The sequence below is a fragment of the Phragmites australis genome, chromosome 14, assembly GCF_958298935.1.
Source record: "Phragmites australis chromosome 14, lpPhrAust1.1, whole genome shotgun sequence".
Taxonomy (NCBI): domain Eukaryota; kingdom Viridiplantae; phylum Streptophyta; class Magnoliopsida; order Poales; family Poaceae; genus Phragmites; species Phragmites australis.
Window position 1 is genome coordinate 7,530,183 of NC_084934.1, and position 20,204 is coordinate 7,550,386.

Sequence of the window (20,204 nt, forward strand, 5' to 3'; positions counted from 1 at the left end):
TCAAAATATGTAGTAGTATAACGAACAATTTTACTTGGAAACCGAGGTTAAAAGGGACCGTTTTGCCAAAAAAAAAAAGTTCAAAAACACTACTTGCCGGATAGTTTGTGCTGCCTTTTCATTTTTAATTTCACACTTGATTTTTCTTTTCAAAGATTTTATTAAGTACATAAAGATTAAAAAGCAAAGTGTAACTATTTTGCCAAAATGGGGATCAGAGGGTGGCATGTAGGTCGTGAACCAGCCCTATAAAGCTCTTGAACCCTGCTGACCCTGAGGAAAATGTCTAGTGCAAATTCATTTTTGGGTCACAAAAAACACAACAACGAGATTTCTATGTACTAGATCTAGATTTAAGGTGCTAATCGTAAATACTTAATGTTCCATCACAGATTGACAATGATGAGTTTTAGTAATCTCAAACAGCAGTTCACATGTCTGTTTTTCATGCTAAAGCTGGTGCAGTAGGTAAACCAATCCTCAGTCATCAGCATTTCAAATCAAAGATTATAAACCCCTAACCACAGCTGTTTTCATTACAGAAAACACCATAAATCTCAAGTAATATGATGAACAATACCCTCAGTAGCATAATACATTATAGAATATGACTCATTCCTCCACTTTCAGATAATTGACACTTTCAATCAAATCTTTTGTTCACAAATACTTAGCACCTTACTATGGCTGGTTTTGTCATATTTTCTCTTAGAAAATTTGTCGGACCGAAAATAGCGACTAGAGGGGAGGTGAATAGACATCTCAACAATTTCTTACGAAATAGATGACCTTCTCATATTTTTAATCACCCAACGCACCTCAAACCTTGAGCGGAAGCAAAATACTCAGAGAGACAAAGCAAGATGGAAAGTTTCAAGGCAATATGACTCTACGGATAGAATATTAACCATATGTTCTATTCAAAATCATTCCATATATCTTTGTGTCCAAAAAACTCGCAACTTTGAAGATAGACGAAACAGAGACAAGATTACCGTACAAGTAAACTCTCCAAGATAATGGTCTAGAAGCAAGAGAATTCAATACCCTATCATATATGTATGTGTATGTGAATTCTATGCCTCTAGCATCAAGAAAAATAACTTCCCAATGTGTTGAAATTTCAGCTCAAAAGGAAAAACGAAAATCAACAACAAAACACCAAGAACTTACAAACTTGCAAGGGAACCAATAGAAAAAAACTAGAAGGAGGGGAATTCAAACATATGCAAAAACTTAAACTTCATTATACAAAAATGTCAACCCTATGTGGATTATAAAGATTTATCTCTCAAAACTCTCATATATTACGTAAGCTAAGCACTTATCTCTCCCTCCTCTAAAACCCTAGCACAAGGTTCTCATATGGATGGCTCAAGGGATGGGCTTCCCAACTAGCCAAACCCCTCTATTTATAGCCTAGAAAACTTGGTCAAGTTTCCTTGACTGTTCCCAAAATATATCTCTCTTGTAGTACATTCCTACCTACTAGCGGGGGAATTTTGGTCTATTTTCTCCTTAATCCATCGGACGACTGTGGCACCTTTATGATTTAGCTTCGCCTCGACGTAAGCTTCGCGACGATGCCACGTGCACTCCATCCGCCTACGTTTTTTTGGCCAAACCGGGAAACCAACTCGCATGCTTCTTAAGGCGTGACTCACAACTGCTTGCTTTGACCTCAAGCAAATCTTCCGATGTTGATACATGTCCTCCGTTTTGCGATCTTGACTGCCAAGAAGTCTCTCTCGCTTCCGATCCTTCGGGTCGCTTTGTCACTTGCACCGGCATCCCCTTCGCTTAACTTTGTCAACACGTCGCCTTCATCAACCTTCATCTCCTGCTTTGCTTGACCTCCACGTGTACCGCTAGGATCATCCTTGACTCCGTCCGACCTCCTCGATCGTCCGGCACCAAACACCCCGCTTAGCCCGATCACCCGTTGTCGATCGCCAAGTTGCATCCATCACCTGCACACTATAGAACCAGCAAACATGCATCTCCAGAACAATATAATATCATCACATATTAGTCCAAATCGAAACCAAGTTGAAAAAGATCAGATGTAACAAAAATGTGAACACCGAATGGTCTGGCATTCACACTAGTGTAACACTGGACCATCCGGTGAGTACAACTCTACTAGAACTCGGTTTGCATTCCTCTTTGGAAAAATTAGTCTAGTGATCATAAAACTCCAACACCGGACAATCCGGTAAACACCTCAATATTTTCCTCAGAACTAAAAGGCTCCGGTGATACTCTCCGGTGTTCACACGCCCATCACCAGATCATCCTGTGAGTACATCATCACTGGAACTTAGTTTTTCAACCTCTCTAGAAATCTTGGTCCGGTGAAGCCTCCGGACCATCCGGTGAGGCTACCGCACCAGACTTTCACATTTGCACTCTTCTCTGGAAAAAATAGTCCGGTGCTCACTCTCACGCATACCGGACCTTCCAGTGAATGATTTTTTCTCTGCCTCTGCGCTAAAAAGCTCCAGTGCTCACATCTACCACACACCGGACTATCTGATGGAGTCAAAAACCCTCACACCGGACTATCCGGTGAGTGCAAGCTTCCTGCACCGAGATACCGATACAAACTCTAATTATTTTCAACTTTGGTTAGATAAAATCAACATTGCAGTATATAACCATGCATATGATAACCAACAAAAGCCACACAAATATCAATCACTCATCACATAAGATAAATCAAGGCACATCTCAACTTAGTTTCAATCTCCCCCTTGATGAGTACATTGATAACATCACAAAGAACAAAAAAAGGTTTGAAGATGGCACAAGAAGCTCATTCAAGTGACTAAAAACTCAAAAAAGAGCAAGAACATATCACTTGGTATAAGAAGATTGCAAAGGCTCGAAGAGAAGAAGAGACTAGCCAAAAAGAAAATAAAAACACAAAAAAGCAAATGATGCAAAAGATACTCTCCCTATGCTCCCCTTGATGAATGCACATGTTACATTTTTCCCCCTTTGAGACTTGCTTTCTTGAGTTCTTCCCCTTTGGCAATGCAAACATCAAAGATAAAATATTATACAATGTATGAATATGCAATGACTGTTTCCAAAATACCCCTCTTGTAGTACATTCCTATCTACCACTGGGAGTATTTTGGTCTATTTTCTCCACTATCCATCAGACGACCGTGACGCCTTCACGACTTAGCTTCGCATCGACGCAAGCTTCGCGATGATGCTACGTGCACTACATCCGCCTGCAGTTTTATGGCTAAACCGGGAAACTAACTTGCACGCTTCTTAAGGTATGACTCACAGCTACTTTCTTTGACCTCAAGTAAGTCTTACGATGTTTATGCGTGTCCTTCGTTTTGCAATCTTGACCACCGGCAAGTCTCTCCCGCTCCGATCCTTCGGATCGCCTTGTCACTTGCACCGGAATCCACTTCACTTGACTTTGTCAACACGCCGCCTTCATCAACCTTCATCTCTTGCCTTACTTGACCTCCACATGTACCGCTAGGATCATCCTTAACTCCGCCCGGCCTCCTTGATCGTCCAGCACTAAGCACCCTATTTAGCCCCGATCACCCGTCGTCGACCGCCAAATTGCATCTATCACATGTACACCATGAGACTAGCAAACATGCATCTCTAGAACCATATAACATCATCACATGTTAGTCCAAATATAAAACAAGTTAAAAAAGATCAAACGTAACAAAAATATGAACACCGGATGGTCCGGCATTCACACCAATGCAACACCGGACCATCCGGTGAGTACAACTCCATTAGAACCCGGTTTGCATTCTTCTCTGAAAAATTTAGTCTGATGATCATAAAATCCCAACAGCGAACAATCCGTGAACACCTCAACATTTGTCTCAGAACTGAAAGACTCCGGTGATACTCCGGTGTTCACACGCCCATCCCATCCGGTGAGTACATCATCACTTAAACTTAGTTTTTCAACCTCTTTGAAAATCTTTATCCAGTGAAGCCTCCGGTGATCACCCATGCACACACCGGATCATCCGATAAAGCTATCGCACTAGACTTTCACATTTGCACCCTTCTCTGAAAAAATTAGTCTGATGCTCACTCTCACCCACATCGAACCTTCCGGTGAACAAATTTTTCTATCTCTGCGCTGAAAAGCTCCGGTGCTCATATCTACCACACACCAGACTATCCGGTAAGATCAAAAACCCTCACACCGGACTATCCGGTGAGTACAAGCTTTCTGCACCGAGACACCGATACAAACTCCAATTCTTTTCAACTTTAGTTAAACAAAATCAACATTGCAATATATAATCATACATATACTAACCAACAAAAACCACATAAACGTCAATCACTTATCACACAAGATAAACCAAAGCAAATCACAGCTTGGTTTCTCAAAATTATCACTAGTTAAGCATGTTTGGTCAAAACTGTCACTTATTTTTCTTCTTTTAAAAGAGTACAATGGTAAGCCGGAACACATTTTTCTCTTAAATAAGATGAAATATAGAAATATAAGAGCAATGAATTATTGAAGAATCATGGTTAGCAAAGACCCAGTTACATGATACAGATGCCACAAAATATTGAATTAAGGTACTACATAATGTGGCAATGCATCATTAGCATCAGATAGATACATAGATTGATGTTTCGGCTTCTAAAAAAATGAAGGACCAAAAGCAGCAAACTGATAAAGAGAAATAACAAACTAAAACAATCAAACAAAGAAGTATGGCAACTACATGAAGAGGACAAATTATCAACCAGACGTGACAAGCAAGCTTTGAAATAGGGTATGACATCCGCTTCTGTGCCGGAGAGAGCACCCAAAGGAGTAACAGTAATCTGGAACAAACAACATACAGTTATTAGAAAATCTATTTAGTGAGAAACAAAAGTTGTATGATAGTTAGGCCATTCTTACGTATCCATCTACTAGGGACTTGTGGTCCGTGTCATCTCCTTCCTCTTCATCAGAACTTCTCCCCACAATCTGTTTGGAATTCCAACAACTCCAATCATGAATACGTATTAATTTGTCCATTTTAGTTCATAAAACATTATGTATTAGTTTAGCTAGCATAAAAGAGTAACAAATAAAAAAGATGACAAAGATCTCCAGACACCCACACACAGACAACGGTTATCATCCATGTAAATGTGCTCGCCAATCTAGAAGTGTCAAATATCAACAAATCTCTCATTTAAAATTGTCATAAGTTATAAGAGGCTGCACAAGACTGTTAATATTAAACATCAGAAATTATAATAGTATGGCTTCAGGCGAGAATCAATTCCAATTCTCTGATACAAATTTATGTTTCTTATCTTAGAAGGTATTTTCTTGAAGGCTACCTATTAGGACCAGTTCAAATGTGATTGGTGGAATTAGCATGGAGTTTGAAAATGAGAAGTTGCTCAAAGCAAATGCTAAGTTACCACTCTCTTAAACAATAGGTCATTCTCTGATGAAGTATCTAGTTCACTGTCCTTTTCACTGTCAACATCCATGTTTGCTGTCTGGTAACTTTCTACTGCAGGTTTCTTGTACACTGTTTGCTTCCAACCAATTCTGGCCACTTATTTTCCTTGTTTTGTAACTTTATATTCCTATAGCCAAGAAAAGCACAAAAATAAAGAAATAATTATATTTCCATCTATTCACAAAAACAAAACTAAGGACATATCTATTAGAAAAATGCTTGGAGAAGAAATCAGTATAGCATTTAACATTCAGCGAAAATGAGCAGAAATATATAAATCTTAGGTTAAAGTTTAAGGATATAAATCACATAATGAATGCTAAAAATTCTCAGAAGTGTATTTACACTTTTTCATCTCCGGTGCCATGGTCCATTGTTTTGTCCATACACAGTCTCCGGTGATTTGCTTTTCCTTGGCAAGCTTAAAACTTTAAATACTGTGGTGCAAGTTTACTTCAAAAACAAATTACCTTGTGATGTGCAGCATCAGTAGGTACATCTATATTCAAGAATGATCCTTTAAGATATGTTTCGTTCTTGATCTCAACCATGACACCATTTATCAGAGGCATTACAGCCACCTTGAGGTCATTAACACTGCTCAGACCTGCAATCCTATAAAACTGAGAGATCAAACAGCATACACTAGGTATCACTTAATAACTCACTTGTGTTGATTCATTACATGGGAGGTCCTGGCTGAGAGTTGAAATGTGCAAATGTTGAGCATGTACATTGAAATCGACTTTAAGGATTTTATAGACGAAAACTAGTAGATTTATATGGAGTCTGGGGTTCTGGGATCCGACTGTACATTGCAGAAGAGCTGAGATGGTTCAAATAATCTGAAAGTAAGATTACAAAAGTTCTACATGCAAAGAACTACTTCAATTTCCCAAATGATTCCACATTCTAGACTAGATCGTGCACTTTTCTAACACTTCAAAGGATTCAAAGGAAACTGAAGCACACTACGGAGTATGGAACAGCTGGTACTTTGCAGAGGAGTACTCAGAACCGTCTTTCACTTTGCAGCCTATTTTCTTTAATGCGATTTTGATTTGAACGGGTTATACAACGACAGTATGCAAGATGTACTGAAGGATGGCTATAACCATCACTGAAGCCAATAGTTGTGAAAGTTTGATCAGAAAAAAACTGAAAAGCCTATCAACATACAGATCATCATTTCACATGAAATGCTCAGATCTTACCAAAGTATAACATATTTTTTTATCAAATACCTGAAGGATACCTGAAGGATTCTTTTTCACCTTGGAAAGTGTGGAAGGAGTTATCAGCAATTACGTTTCATTAACCAAAAAAAAAAAGAGTTGTTTTACTACAGCAGATAAAAGCAAAGAAGCAAAATCTTTGCATACCAATCATATGACATTGCTATTGCTGGAATCCCATATAAGAATGCCTCCCTAGCACCAGCAACTGTTCCAGAATAAATACTGCACATTAAAAGCACAAAACGCTCATGATTCACTGCTATATAAATATTTCTTTCTGAACCTAAAATCAAATCAACCTAACCAAGGTAGTAGTTCCAATTAGTTTAGATGACTACTTAATCTTGCCTCCAATTAGAAAAGGTACTTGTTGCTTTTTTACATTTTATGGTCTCCAATATAAACTTGAACAGCTCATTTTTAACATTATATTTTAGTAAAAATAGCAGAAGTATATTGTGGTAGCAAATTCAACGAGAAATATAACTGTGTCATCTCCTCATGGCTAATCAAAATATATCTGTGTTGATCTAAAAAAATATATTTGTGTTTGAATTTGAAGTTTGGATTACACAGGTACCATAGCAACAGGTATTTTGGACCGGCAGTAGCAATATGTTTCAGAGCATGAATACATATTTATCAACAGAGATACTTACACATGGTATCCACAATTCTTTCCGATGTTGATTCCGCTAAGTACCTGCATTAAGATCATACAGAATTGAATGGAACCCAAGTATTATTTATGAGGAGAGAACTGGTACATAGATAAACTCTTTGTAACTAAAGCTTACAGAAAACCAAGGACTTTGTAATATATCTATCAAGAAACTTCAAAGCTTACCAGATCAGGAACCAAACCATCAAAGAGCTTTCCAGAGATGCCTACAGAGGCGCAGTCAGCAGGAGTTCCTAACATTAGTAAGAGAAACTGTAAGCATCCAACACGCAATGTCTTTGAAAATGTAGTATGAAACAATTTATAAGGGGAAGTTCATCATGCAATATTTTGACGGAATCAATGAAATAACAGACAAACCTGAAACTGCAAATGCTGTAGCACCGCTTATATCAACATGTTTACAGCGGAGTGCAGGGCGCCAAGTGATGCAGTGGCTAACGCCCGACCTATCTCTGCATTTAGAAGAAAGTTAAAGAAATAGAGTTTTAAGAATAAGACTGAGCATGGCGATTTACCTATTACAGTTAGTTAAAGACTATATGAAGGTCTTTATTTTCTTCACATGAAGACATAATAACACACATATTTTATCAGTTTCCTTCTCAACAGCACCATGTTTATGAGGCCAATGACAGCATCACTAGTTTGCGAAGAAAAACATTCACTAAATGAACCATATTGCAGCTTTTTATCTGAATTAGGTACACCCGTATCACAACTTTTTGCATCACAGTAGCCCCACAAAGGCATTTTTTGAAACCAACTTGGCAACTTGAATGGTGCATTTGCAGCTCATGATTGGAAAATACTCCACAACTGCACAGATTCCATGTTCTGCAGGCAGTATCTTGTAAAATCTGATACCCCGTATATAATGCTTAAAGCTATTATTTGTTTTCTTCCAAAGAAAACTTTTGTGATTCTTTTTCTTTCTTTTTTTTTTTTAAAAAAAACTTGACCATACTGACACCGCTAAATATCTGGGAACGACCAAGATTGAATCAAGAACTTGCCTTGTTTTTTTTCTGTTTCTTTTACTGTAATGTTAGCCCAAGCAATTTCACATCAATGATCAACAGGGAGATCACGAAGTACAGAGAACTGCATCATCTGATGCACATCCAGAAATTTACGAAAAGAAGAAAATTTATTACCTCTCATCCCCTGTTTTATCTTCCTGGGTGACATACCAAAAAGAGAAAGGAGAAAACACATTTGTCCTCAAAATTCTTGTTTTCTATGCACTGCCCCCAAGTCCCAACCAATCCCATTCACGAAGCAAACAGCATCACGTGATACTACCAAATAATCCTCGGAAGGCACCTACCTACCAAGCAAGCAAGAAATTGGAAGGGCGCGAGCAGGAGAGGGGAGGGATCGCCATGGGGCCGGGAAACTGACATGTCGGGCGCGCAGACGAGGATGCAGAAGCGCCCCGTGGCGACGAGCTGGTCGACGAGGAAGTCGATGCGTCGTCGTTCGTCACCAGCACCACCGGCGGCGCCGCCGCCGCAGCCGCCGATGTGGAGTCCATACGAGCGCAGCACGGGGAAGGGGAAGGTTCCGTTTCCGTTCGCGACCACGGCTCCCATTGTGCGCCAGTGTTTTTAGTTGGCGATTTTTTTTTAAAAAAACATATTAATTTAATAGAAAATTTAAAAATGACATCCATTTCCTAAAAATTAGGTAAATAGTACATTATTAGCATCCAAATACCGATCGGACATCTGTCAGCATTTGGCATGCCGATAGACCTCTTGTCGACATTTTATCTGCTGACAGGATGAGGTGGTAGGGGACACATAGCCTATCAGCACGAGGTCAAGCCGATAGCCAACAGGCTACCCTGACAGGCTATTTTTTGAATTAGTGTGAGAGAAAACCGAGCGGGCAAAACGGGGAAATAATAGGCCATGTCGGCACTTGATCTACTGACAAGCACCCTGTCGACATCAAAACTGCAGATAGGGGTCTGTCAGCATGCGAAATGTCGATAAGACCCATATCGGCATTTGGCATGCTGACAGGTACTATTTACGTAAATTTTTTTTTTAAATAGATGATATTTTTGTAATTTTCTATTAAATTTATATTATTTTTACAAAAATTCTTTAGTTGTCCACCCCACTTGTTGTGGTTGGGGGGTTTATTCTGAATAGAATAATGATAGATTTTACACTTTGCACTAATTCTTCGAGTTTATAAATGTCGGGCCTATTTCGAATATGAGAAATATTGTTAGTTCATGTGGAAATTAAGAAGCTTGAATGACATAACACATAGGTTATCATGCCTTGAGATGAGGTTTTATTCTTCTTTCAGTAATGTTGTTTGTATGAATTTGTTGGTTTGAGTTGTGTCTGAAAATTCTTCCGTATTCATTTTTAAGTAGGTTTCTGAATTTTTGAAAAACAAAATGCCACCACTTGAAAGAAAAAAAAAAGGTTTAGTTGTCATTTGTGCAGTTGTCTTTAGATGTCTAACACATTAGAAGAGTGAATCTCACATTCTATATTTGGTGGTTTTGTGGTATAGGCGGTTTGTGGCCTATCAGTAATTTTTATGCAAGTACTTGAGATAACATATTTTCATTTTATTTAAATTTTCCAACTACATATTATCTAGTTTCATAGTTTGTTTTAAATGCATATATTTCAAGATAAAACATTGTGATTGTACTTATTGTAAGAAAGAAGAAGGGCTCCATATATTTAAACCCATAAAAGAGGGATTACAAGGGCTATAATGATCCATTAAGGACCACAATTATAGGCGTACAAATATGCAATGAATACAGTAAATGGATGTACAAATCTACAATGAATGCAGTAAATAGAGAATAATATCTCTGCAGTAAGTACAACGTAACATCAGAGATTGAATTCTCTAATACCTTCCCGCAGTTGCAGCGGGAGGCTCCCGGACGCCAAGACTATCCCTAAAGTCGATGAAGAGCTTGGAGGGCAGTCCTTTGGTCATGACATTGGCGAACTGCAAACTTGAAGGCACATGAAGAACGTGAATATGGTCGAGGGAGACCTTTTCCCGGATGAAGTGGATGTCGATCTCTATGTGCTTGGTTCAACGATATTGAACAGGGTTGGTTGACATATAGACCACGTGGACATTATCAAGTAATGACAGTAGCGGACTTGAATGGGAGGTGTAATTCTTACAGCAGTTGGTGAATCCAGCAGCACTCAGTGACAGCGTGGGTGACCGCCCTATACTTGTCCTCAGCACTTGGGTGGGACATAGTCATTTGGTCCTTGGAAGAACAAGAAATCAAGTTGTCCCCAAGGTAGACGCAGAAGCCTGAAGTCGAGCACCTAGAGTCTAGACAACCGGCCCAATCAACATCTGAATATGCAGTGAGATATGATGTAGATGAAAGCTGAAGGAGGAGGCCATAGTGAAGGGTGCCCTTGAAATAACGTAGAATATGCTTGATGAGGGCAATATGAGGTTCCCTAGGAGCGTGAATATGAAGACATACTTGCTGAACTGCATTAGCAATGTCTATGTGTGTCAATATGAGGTATTGAAGAGCTCTGAGGCTGCGATATTGTGTGGTCTCGGCCACGGGTCTCCTTCTGTCCCTGAAATCTTGGATTGAGTGCCAATCGATGTGCTGGTTGGGTGGCATTTAGCCATTCCTGCCTTCTAAAGGAGATCAATAGCATGCTGCTTCTTGGATAAGAATAATCCAACTGATGAGCGGGTTGCTGAGATGCCTAGAAAATAGTGCAAATCACCAAGATCGTCATTACGAACTCACTATGAAGGCTGTGAGTGAGTTGTGTGAGGAGGGCATCTGATGAAGCTGTGAGGGTGATATCATCCACATAAAGCACCAGGTGTGCAATCGCAGATCTTGATCGGAGCACAAATAGAGAAGTGTCCAAAGATGAAGCGATGAAGCCCTTGGAGGTAAGATATGTGGCAAACTGCTGGTACCATGCTCGGGGGGCTTGCTTGAGACCATAAAGGGACCTCAAGAGGCAGCAGACATGCTAAGGATGAGCTTGGTCAACAAAACCTAAGGGTTGTTGGCGATATACTGTCTCATGAAGATTGCCATTGAGAAATGCATTCTTGACATCTAGCTGTTGAATAGGCCATGATTGAGAGATAGCGAAGCTGAGTGCAATCCATATTGTGGCAAGTTTGACAACCAGACTGAAGGTCTCATCTTAGTCAACACCAAATTGTTGAGAGCAGCCACAAACTATCCAACGGGCTTTGTAGCAAGCAAGAGACCCATCGAAGTTAAACTTCTGTTTGAAAACCCATTTTCTAGTGACAACATTGGCTCCATGAGGTCGGGGGAACTAGAGTCAGGTGTTGTTGCCAATGAGTGCCTGATATTCTTTGTTCATAGTGTGCCTCCAGTTTGGATCTTAAAGGGCTTCTCGATATGATGTGGGCACATGGGAGACAGAAGTGTGTTCAACTGTGAAGCCGAACCTGTCCACTGGGACTATAACCCCATCCTTTGCCCGAGTCCGCATTGGATGAGGACAAAGACCAGATCGAGATACAGGAGCTATTGTAAGTGCAATAGATGTTGTCGTCGATGTCACAGCTATTGCAGCAGAGGGAGTTGTTGCAGTTGGGCCTCCTGCCGAGCTGCAACCCTCATTTGGTGCAGAAGAAGAGGTACTTATATATGCTCTTGGGCGTCTGGTGTACACCAAGAGCAGTTTGGGAAGTTGTGGTGCCGAACCTAGTGTTGACGCGATGGCGCGTGGTGCTAGAGGAGCAGACATGTCGGATATGGGCACATTTGGTTGGACCGGTAGTATAGGGGCACCAAAGACATGTAAGAAATCAAGTTCTCGTGCCGGGGAAGGTGGCGACGAGGTTAGTTTTTCAAAGGGAAAACTAACTCTTTGAAGACAACGTGGCGAGATAGAATGACTCGTCGAGTTGTGGGATCGTAGCAACGATAACCGCGATGATTGGATGGACAACCAATGAAAATGCAAGCCGGTGATCTAGGATGAAGTTTTGTGAGTGGTTGTGGCTAACATATTAGGATAGCAAAGGTAACAAAAAATGTGAAGATGTTCGTAGGAGGGGTGAATACCATGTAGCATGAAGTATGGAGTGGTTGATGCGATAGCTTTACTTGGTCGGCGATTGAGGAGGTATGTAGCAGCGGCTAAAGCTTCGACCCAAAACCAAGGGTGCAACTTAGGATTGGAGAAGAAGTGTGTGCATGACGTTGTTTATGGTGTGGATGGTGCATTCAGCTTTCCCGTTTTGAGGTAAGGTGTATGGACAAGACAAGCAGAGAACAACACCTAGGTTTGTGAAAAAAGATGTTGATTTGGTGTTGATGAACTCCCGACCATTGTTGGTTTGAAGGGAGCGTATGGGGACTCCAAATTGTGTTTTGACAAAGGCAAAGAAAGACTTGATTTATGTGAATGCATCAAACTTAGTGCAAATAGAAAAGGTTCGATATTAATGTGAACAATCATCAACAATAACCAGATAGTATTGAATGCCTTATATGCTTGGAATTAGAGAAGTCCACAAATCACAGTGAATTAATTCAAAAGGATTGCTACACATTGTATTGCAATTATAAAAAAAGTAGATGGACATGTTTTCCAATTTGATAAGCATGGCATAGATGTTGGCTAAATTTTATTTGTGGGAGAGCTATCTATCGCAGGGTGATGGAAACATCACAACTGGAATGGCCAAGACAATGATGCCTAGTGTCTACAAATGGTACAACCAACAGGAGAACACATGGCTGACGGTGGCGTGGGAGACAGTGGCTTGGGCTCGAACACGATGGCAACTTGTCAGAGTAGGCGGAGTATGATGTTGAGACTCAAGCGATCTTGTCTAAAGACTTTGCGGCCTTCGGGATAGTTCATGGCGATGCGATGATGGTGTAGGTGGACAATGGAGCTCGGTGCTCGGTGTAGAGGCACTCTGACAGTGGTTTCTTGATGCAAAAGAGGGGAAAAAGCTCGAGATGCTCCGAGGGATGTTTATGGCCTCCTATTTATAGTTTGGATGAGGGGAGAGTCCTGGTTTGATTCGAATTAGTGTTCAGATAGAAATCGACGACGACGATGCTCCTATTCGATGTGGATTCCTCGTTTGAACTCAGTCGCGGTAGGGATAGGATAGGGGATACTTCCCGTGACTCAACTGGACTCCGACGACCGGCTTTTGGAAGGCCTTCTAATCGTGTCCATTGTAGATTCGGTGGCAAATCTCCATTGTAGGGTTGGTAACATTCTGGTTGGGGAACGATTCCAACCGGAGGTGGACAATAATCGAAGGGTTCCGGCTGTCTACGACACGGAGAGGAGAGTGCATGGGAGGACAATATGTATATTAAATAATATATTGATAAACAAGCATATATGTTTGAAATTGTTTGAATATGTATATATGTCCTTGTTTATATATTTATTTATATATATATATATCCTACTTTAAAAAGCAATAAGGTATGTTCTTTCACCAGAATATTCCTCTGTCAATTCCTTTGTCCGTCCGATAGTTATGCATTGGCCTGATTAGACGCCCGTGTCGCACACCCGCACCGCTCTTCTCTCCTACTCCCTTTCCCTTACGCTGATCCCGCACGCCCACTCCACTCTTCTCTCCCTCTCCCTTTCCCTTCCGTTGATCCTGCTCTCCTGCTCTAGCGCGCTCCGCCCTCCCTTGCCCTGACGGCCCGACCCCGATCAAAAATTTGTTAAAGGACATCTGCTCACGCAATGATGCACGCCTCCTACTCCCACGAGAACGACCGCACACTCGCCATCCTGGGCCTTGTAGTCGCCTAGTCCACAGCGGCGCTACGTGTGCTCACCACCGACCACGATGTCACGGCCTCCGCCGTCGCAAGCCGCGCCCGAGAGGCGGCCTCCGAGTCCACCTGCGCCACTGTGGGTGCCTAGGTGGGCATCCCAACCATCATTCCACTCATCCGCATGGTGGCGACGGAGAAAGGCGATGCGACACCGCTGTACAAGGACGCGTTGGCTGCAATGGAGGTACGGGTGTGTGACCTGCTGGGCCGGATGACTCCACATGAGAAGGCAGCACAAATGGCCCAGATTGAGCACACCGTCACGTCGTCCCGTCGCCCTCGTCGAGCTCGCTACCGACAGCCTGCTCAACACCAGAGGTAGCACGCCCCGCGAGCACGCCTCCCCCACAGACTGGGCCGGCATGCAGTGCCTCGCGCTCCCCTCCCGTCTTGGAGTCCCCATTATTTACGGCACCGACGCCGTCCATGGCCACAACAACGTCTACGGCACCACCATCTTCCCCCACAATGTCGACCTCGGTGCCTCCAGGTATCGAATCGCGTCCATTGATGCTGCACCGGTTTGGCCGTCTCGCCGTACTAGCCCTTGTGGTGTTTTGCTCAATTCTAGCAATCGTATGCATTGATCTCCCATGGATGCGGAGCTCGCGCGTAAGATCGGCGAGGTGACCGCGCTCGAGGTTTGCGCTACTGGCATCCACTGGACCTTCGCGCTTTGCTTCACCGCGAGTAGAACTCAAAACCTTCCTGGTTAACTGGTGGTGTCTGTGCGGGACCTCTTTGATGTACGTTTGGTCTAGTGTGTGTCAGGTCTATCGGGATCCGAGGTGGGAGAGATGCTACGAGAGCTACAACGAGAACCCAGAGAATGTGTGCTTGCTGACCACCATCATCACAAGGATGCAGGGGCAGCCGCCGGCAGGCCACCCTCATGGCATGGTTACCCATTCCTCGCTTCGGCTAGGTACTTCAGTGGTGATGTTTAGCGTGTTTTTCGTATGCCCACCACATGTTTGTGGAAATGCGTCTATGTGGTTTCTAGGGAGAACATGCTTGCGCCAACATTTCGTAGGGGATGGTGGCACGAACAAGGGGATCAATGAGGGGAACGCCATTTGCTCATATGAAGATTTGGAAGGCATCCATATGGCACCTTACCCTGATTGTATAGCTCAAGGTGTGGCAACGTTGATGGCATCCTACTCTAAATGGAATGGGGAGCCATTGCATTCAAACCGGTATTTGCTGACAAATGTTTCGAAGGGCAAATTAGGCTTCAAGGTAGCAGGAGCCTATGGTGATTCTTTGGTATATTTGATGTAAGCTTAGGTTGTGATTATGAAAAGTGCTCTTGTTTCAGGGTTTTGTGGTTTCAGATTAGGAGGGTATTGATAGGCTCTGGGAGCCTCGAGAGCCTCGAGGGTCTGATTATCGCTTTTGCATTGCACAATAAGTTAATGCGGGAATGGACATGGTATGTAGTTATCGAGTGTTCACATAAACTATGTTCTGCAGCTACTGGTTCTCCTGGCTTCACTGAGCAATCTACAGATTATGATACCTCACAGATTTGAGAAGTTTTTGGAGGATCTCGTGTTCTTGATGGAGACAGGGGAGATACCAATGTCTCGGATTGATGACGCTGTTGAGCGGATTCTTAGGGTCAAGTTCATTTCTGGAGTGTTTGAGCATCCATTTTCAGACCCATCTTTGCTAGACATAGTTGGTTGCAAGGTAACATGGATGTTTGTACATCTATTTTTTTGTGTTGTTTCAGTCAATACTTCTCCTTATTCTTCTGTTTGAGCTATTTCATAATTGATATCATCAACCATAGACGATATGTTAAGTTGTTAACCTTTCAGGTACATCGGCTGCTAGCATGTGAGGCCGTTCACAAGTCTTTGGTACTTCTAAAAATGGCAAGAACCAGACCGAACCGTTCCTTCCATTGGCAAAAAATGTAAAAAGATTATTGGTGCAGGAACACATGCTGACGATCTTGGATATCAGTGCGGTGGGTGGACGATAGCATGGCATGGAAACAGTGGGAAAATAACTCTTGGTAAGAAGAAACTCAGCTTTGCAAAAATAACTATTTTTGTATTAATAAGTTTTTTTGTGAGTACTTCATGCAAATTTTTGTACTATCAACCACTTGTTTGGTCCAAAAGATTATATATTGTAGTACGATGGAAAATTCTTATATGCTTTGCTTTTTTCATCAATTGCAAATAGGGGACTCGGCTTGGCAGTTTTGATCCTAAGGGATGTTTCAGTAAGTGTTTGCATCCAAGTCCTTGTATGTTACTTCCATTTTGTGCAGTTGAACCTACCAAGACGCTCAGTTTTTTGTGAAATTCTATTTTACAAAATTGTTTTGTTCTCATTGTAGATTTTCAATTGCACACTTCTTTTAAAAGTTAATATTTATTTAAAATTCTCACACTCGAAATGTTAACTACTTGCAGCCCCAGGTGGCACATTGCAGATCCACTGGTCTTTTCGTTATGTTGATCCATTTTCCCTTTTTATGTTGAGGAAAACATAAAGTAGTGGGGAAACATAAAAAACCATCACGATGTGAGCTATGAGCACGATTCTGAGGTGAAATGCAACAGAGCTAGAGGGGAACTAGGGAGAGATGGGCCTCATGTCTGCCAGAAGGGTTTATGTGTTGAGCTCAAGGAGGCTTGACGACGGAGGGCTTTCTTATGGTTGTCTCCTATAAAGTCGTTAGTGCTTTATTATAGTTACGGGTAAGCACACTTGACTCCCTATTTCCTTTCCACAATTGCAGTCCGTAGCAAATATTGAGCTGATACAACTATGACCACTCAACTATATTATGTCATGCAAAACATCTTTGCTTCCGATACAACGCACGTGCAATTCTCTATTCAATAAAAACACACACATATATATTATATGGTCTGAAACCACCGGAAATTGTGTTGCTTTGCGGAAAACAAAAATCTATGAACTGCCAACAGTTTAACATATGACTGATAACAACTGTTGTTTCACATTTCGCCTATGGACGGATTCCTATGAGAAGTTGTTTTGCAGTGATATTTTCCTATCATGGGCCTTAATACAAAGTCAATATAGTCAAAAGAATCCTCATGCTGGTACTGTGGAGTTAGAAAGGATCCGCTAAATAAAAATTTTGGCTTATTTCTTATGCTTTGCTAATTCTTCTTCACTTATAGGTAGTCACTAAATAATGTTTTTGGTTTATTTCTTATGGTTTGCAACATCTTCCAGCTTGAACTCGCAACTTTCATGTTACCCTGTGTATTGCTTGTGTTTTCGTCTCATCTATCATATCTAAAATGAGGAAAGCCTTTTGCATTGATTTCAACCATGGTTCCACGATTTTCTCTAGAAGGAATAAATGACACTTATTGAATATAGAATTGTAATAATAATCCTTGTATGGATGTACATGTGTTACGTCACTTTTGTTTAACAAATTTTTAGCGTATGTTGCAACGCACGGGCAAACAACTAGTATATACACACACATATTTTTCTGAGATGTATATACTGCTTTTTAAGATGTACATATGCCTTTCTGAACACTCATTAGAGGAGAAGTATATACACTTGGGAGTACAGAAAAGGCTTTTATATATATATATATATATATATATATATATATATATATATATATATATATATATATATATATATATATATACATATAGCCTCTATTTAACTCCTAGTCTCCCAATGCGCTAAATAAGTATTCAAAGCGTTATCCTCTCCGCAACCGTGCAACAGAAAAAACCCAAAAATTTACTCTTACAACAGCAAAATCAACGCACCATCCTCTTTGCAACTGGAAAAAACCCAAAAAATTTACTCTCGTAACCGGAAAAACAATAATTTTACTCCCATGATATGAAAAAGGCGTAATTTTTAAAGTGCAACCAGAAAAAACCATTTCACTAGCCTTTAAATAGAGGTTATTTCCTTCTCACGTTTCTAATCCCTGTAAATCACTGAAGATATCAAGATCCGGATTTGTAGACAATGTTGGCGGAGGTGATTTGAGAGGGATGTCAATCCCTCTGTCTCGTTGTGCTCGCTCCCTAATGTTCATTGACGAGCGATACATCATTCATCAGTGCAAGCGCAATTGTACATGCGGAATTAAAGGTTTATCTAGCCCCTAAGTGTGGTTTTAGTAATTAATGATAATGCTTATAAACTAACAATTATATTGAGAATTGTTTATAGTATGTTCCATATGTGATGCATGATTGATAGAGAATGGATTCATTGAGGAATGTCATGAAGATCAATAGAGAAGCATTGAGATCAATGAGCTTTAGGTGATGCTCATGTGTAAGGAGAAGCTAGAGTGGAAGAGATCTCAATAAGATTGACAATAAGTATGAAGGCTAAGTTACTTATGTATATCAAGTAACTAAAGGTATAAAGTTGTCAATTATGTTTTATGGACTAACTCATATGCTTTGTGCTTGAGAGTGAGCTAAGGTTAGATTTCATAAGAAGGCATAAGTCGAATTTAGATATTCAAAATGCCAAGTTGGAAGAACAATATCAAAACAAGTTTAATGGACAACTTATATGCTTGATGCTTGTGGTTCATGCCTTGGTGGTAAACCAAATGAAAATGACACGAAAAGTGAAGTCTCATATGCTTTGTGCGTGGGAAGCTATCAAGAGAGCTTCATTAAGCTTCATTATGCTTTGTGTTTTAGATTTAATCCTTTGTTGTTGAACTTGATGGCAAAAAGTGGTTATGGCCAGTCCTTAGGGTGCTTGGCATGTCCCATGTGGTACATAGTTGAATCTTGGGGATTAAGTTCTGTACAATGGGGGGAAGTGTCAGAATCGGCTTTTGGAGTGTTCTTAGTTTTGATCCAATGTGGTTGAGATTATGAATTTAGTAGGGATGTGTAACCCTTTGAATAAGCTTTTCTTAGAGTCCAAAATCACCGAATCGGACATCAAAGTCAAAAGTTATCGCTGTTTTTCTGAGTGTCGGCTGCTGATCGGAAGTTTCGATCTATCAGAAAGTCCAATTTCCAGAAACTTGGTGTCCTTGGGTTCGGATGGTGTGAGGAACAGTGACGTCCTAAGAAAGGGATGGTGAATTTGGACATTTAGAAACTAATTAGCTCCAAAAACTTTACAAGATAAACCTATCTAAATGTGCTTTAGGTTTATCTAGTGTGTCTACTCTACCGCTCAAGAGTATTGCACCTACTCTAGCAAGGTAAATTGCAAGTATATAAAAACCGTTGAAACTCCACTCAATGCCTCTGTGACCACCATACACTCCGGTGTGCCTTCAAATCCATCATTGGACCTTCCGGTGAGTTATCTTGAGCCATCCGATCCTTTGCAGCCTCTCTGTGTAAAATGTTCTGGTCCATTCATCCGGTGTTCATTCCATTCACACCAGACCATCAGGTGAGTTAAACATTCTCTTCTTTTCCCTGGAAATGCTCCGATGCAACTATCTCTGTGATCACCGGACTATCTGGTGAGTTGATCTTCATTTTTCAGCACTTGCAGTAGCCTTTGCAAGAAATGCTCCGGTGCTATACTCTGGTATGCACAAACGAAGCACCGAACCTTCCGGTGGGTTGATCTTCAATCTTCCGCACTTGCATTTTTTTCTGCAAGAATGCTCCAATGTTACCCAGTGCAGATCACCAGATTATCCGATGAGGTCCTCAACCTTCTCCCCTGTTGTCAGAAATAGTCCAGTGAGTTCATGTCCTATTCACTGGACTATCTGGTGAGGCTATCAACCTCTAAACCCAATGCTCCGGTGAGTGCAAACTCCTCTGTACCAGACCTTCCAGTGGGTTGAATCTTCCTAGGACTTTCCAATTCAATCAAATTTTATCCTGGTTATGGTGACTTCTTTATGTATTGCATCCATAAAATCTACTAACATATATTCTTAACAAATATGTTAGTCCTAATGACTATGTTGTCATTAATCA

The 20,204-nt window shown here is 41.0% G+C and overlaps 2 pseudogenes; one reads left to right on the plus strand and one right to left on the minus strand.

Moving 5' to 3' along the window:
- Positions 1 to 4,504: 4,504 nt before the first annotated feature.
- Positions 4,505 to 8,940, minus strand: LOC133891609 (uncharacterized; annotated as a pseudogene).
- A 5,434-nt stretch (positions 8,941 to 14,374) lies between these two features.
- Positions 14,375 to 16,572, plus strand: LOC133890209 (uncharacterized; annotated as a pseudogene).
- Positions 16,573 to 20,204: the final 3,632 nt, after the last annotated feature.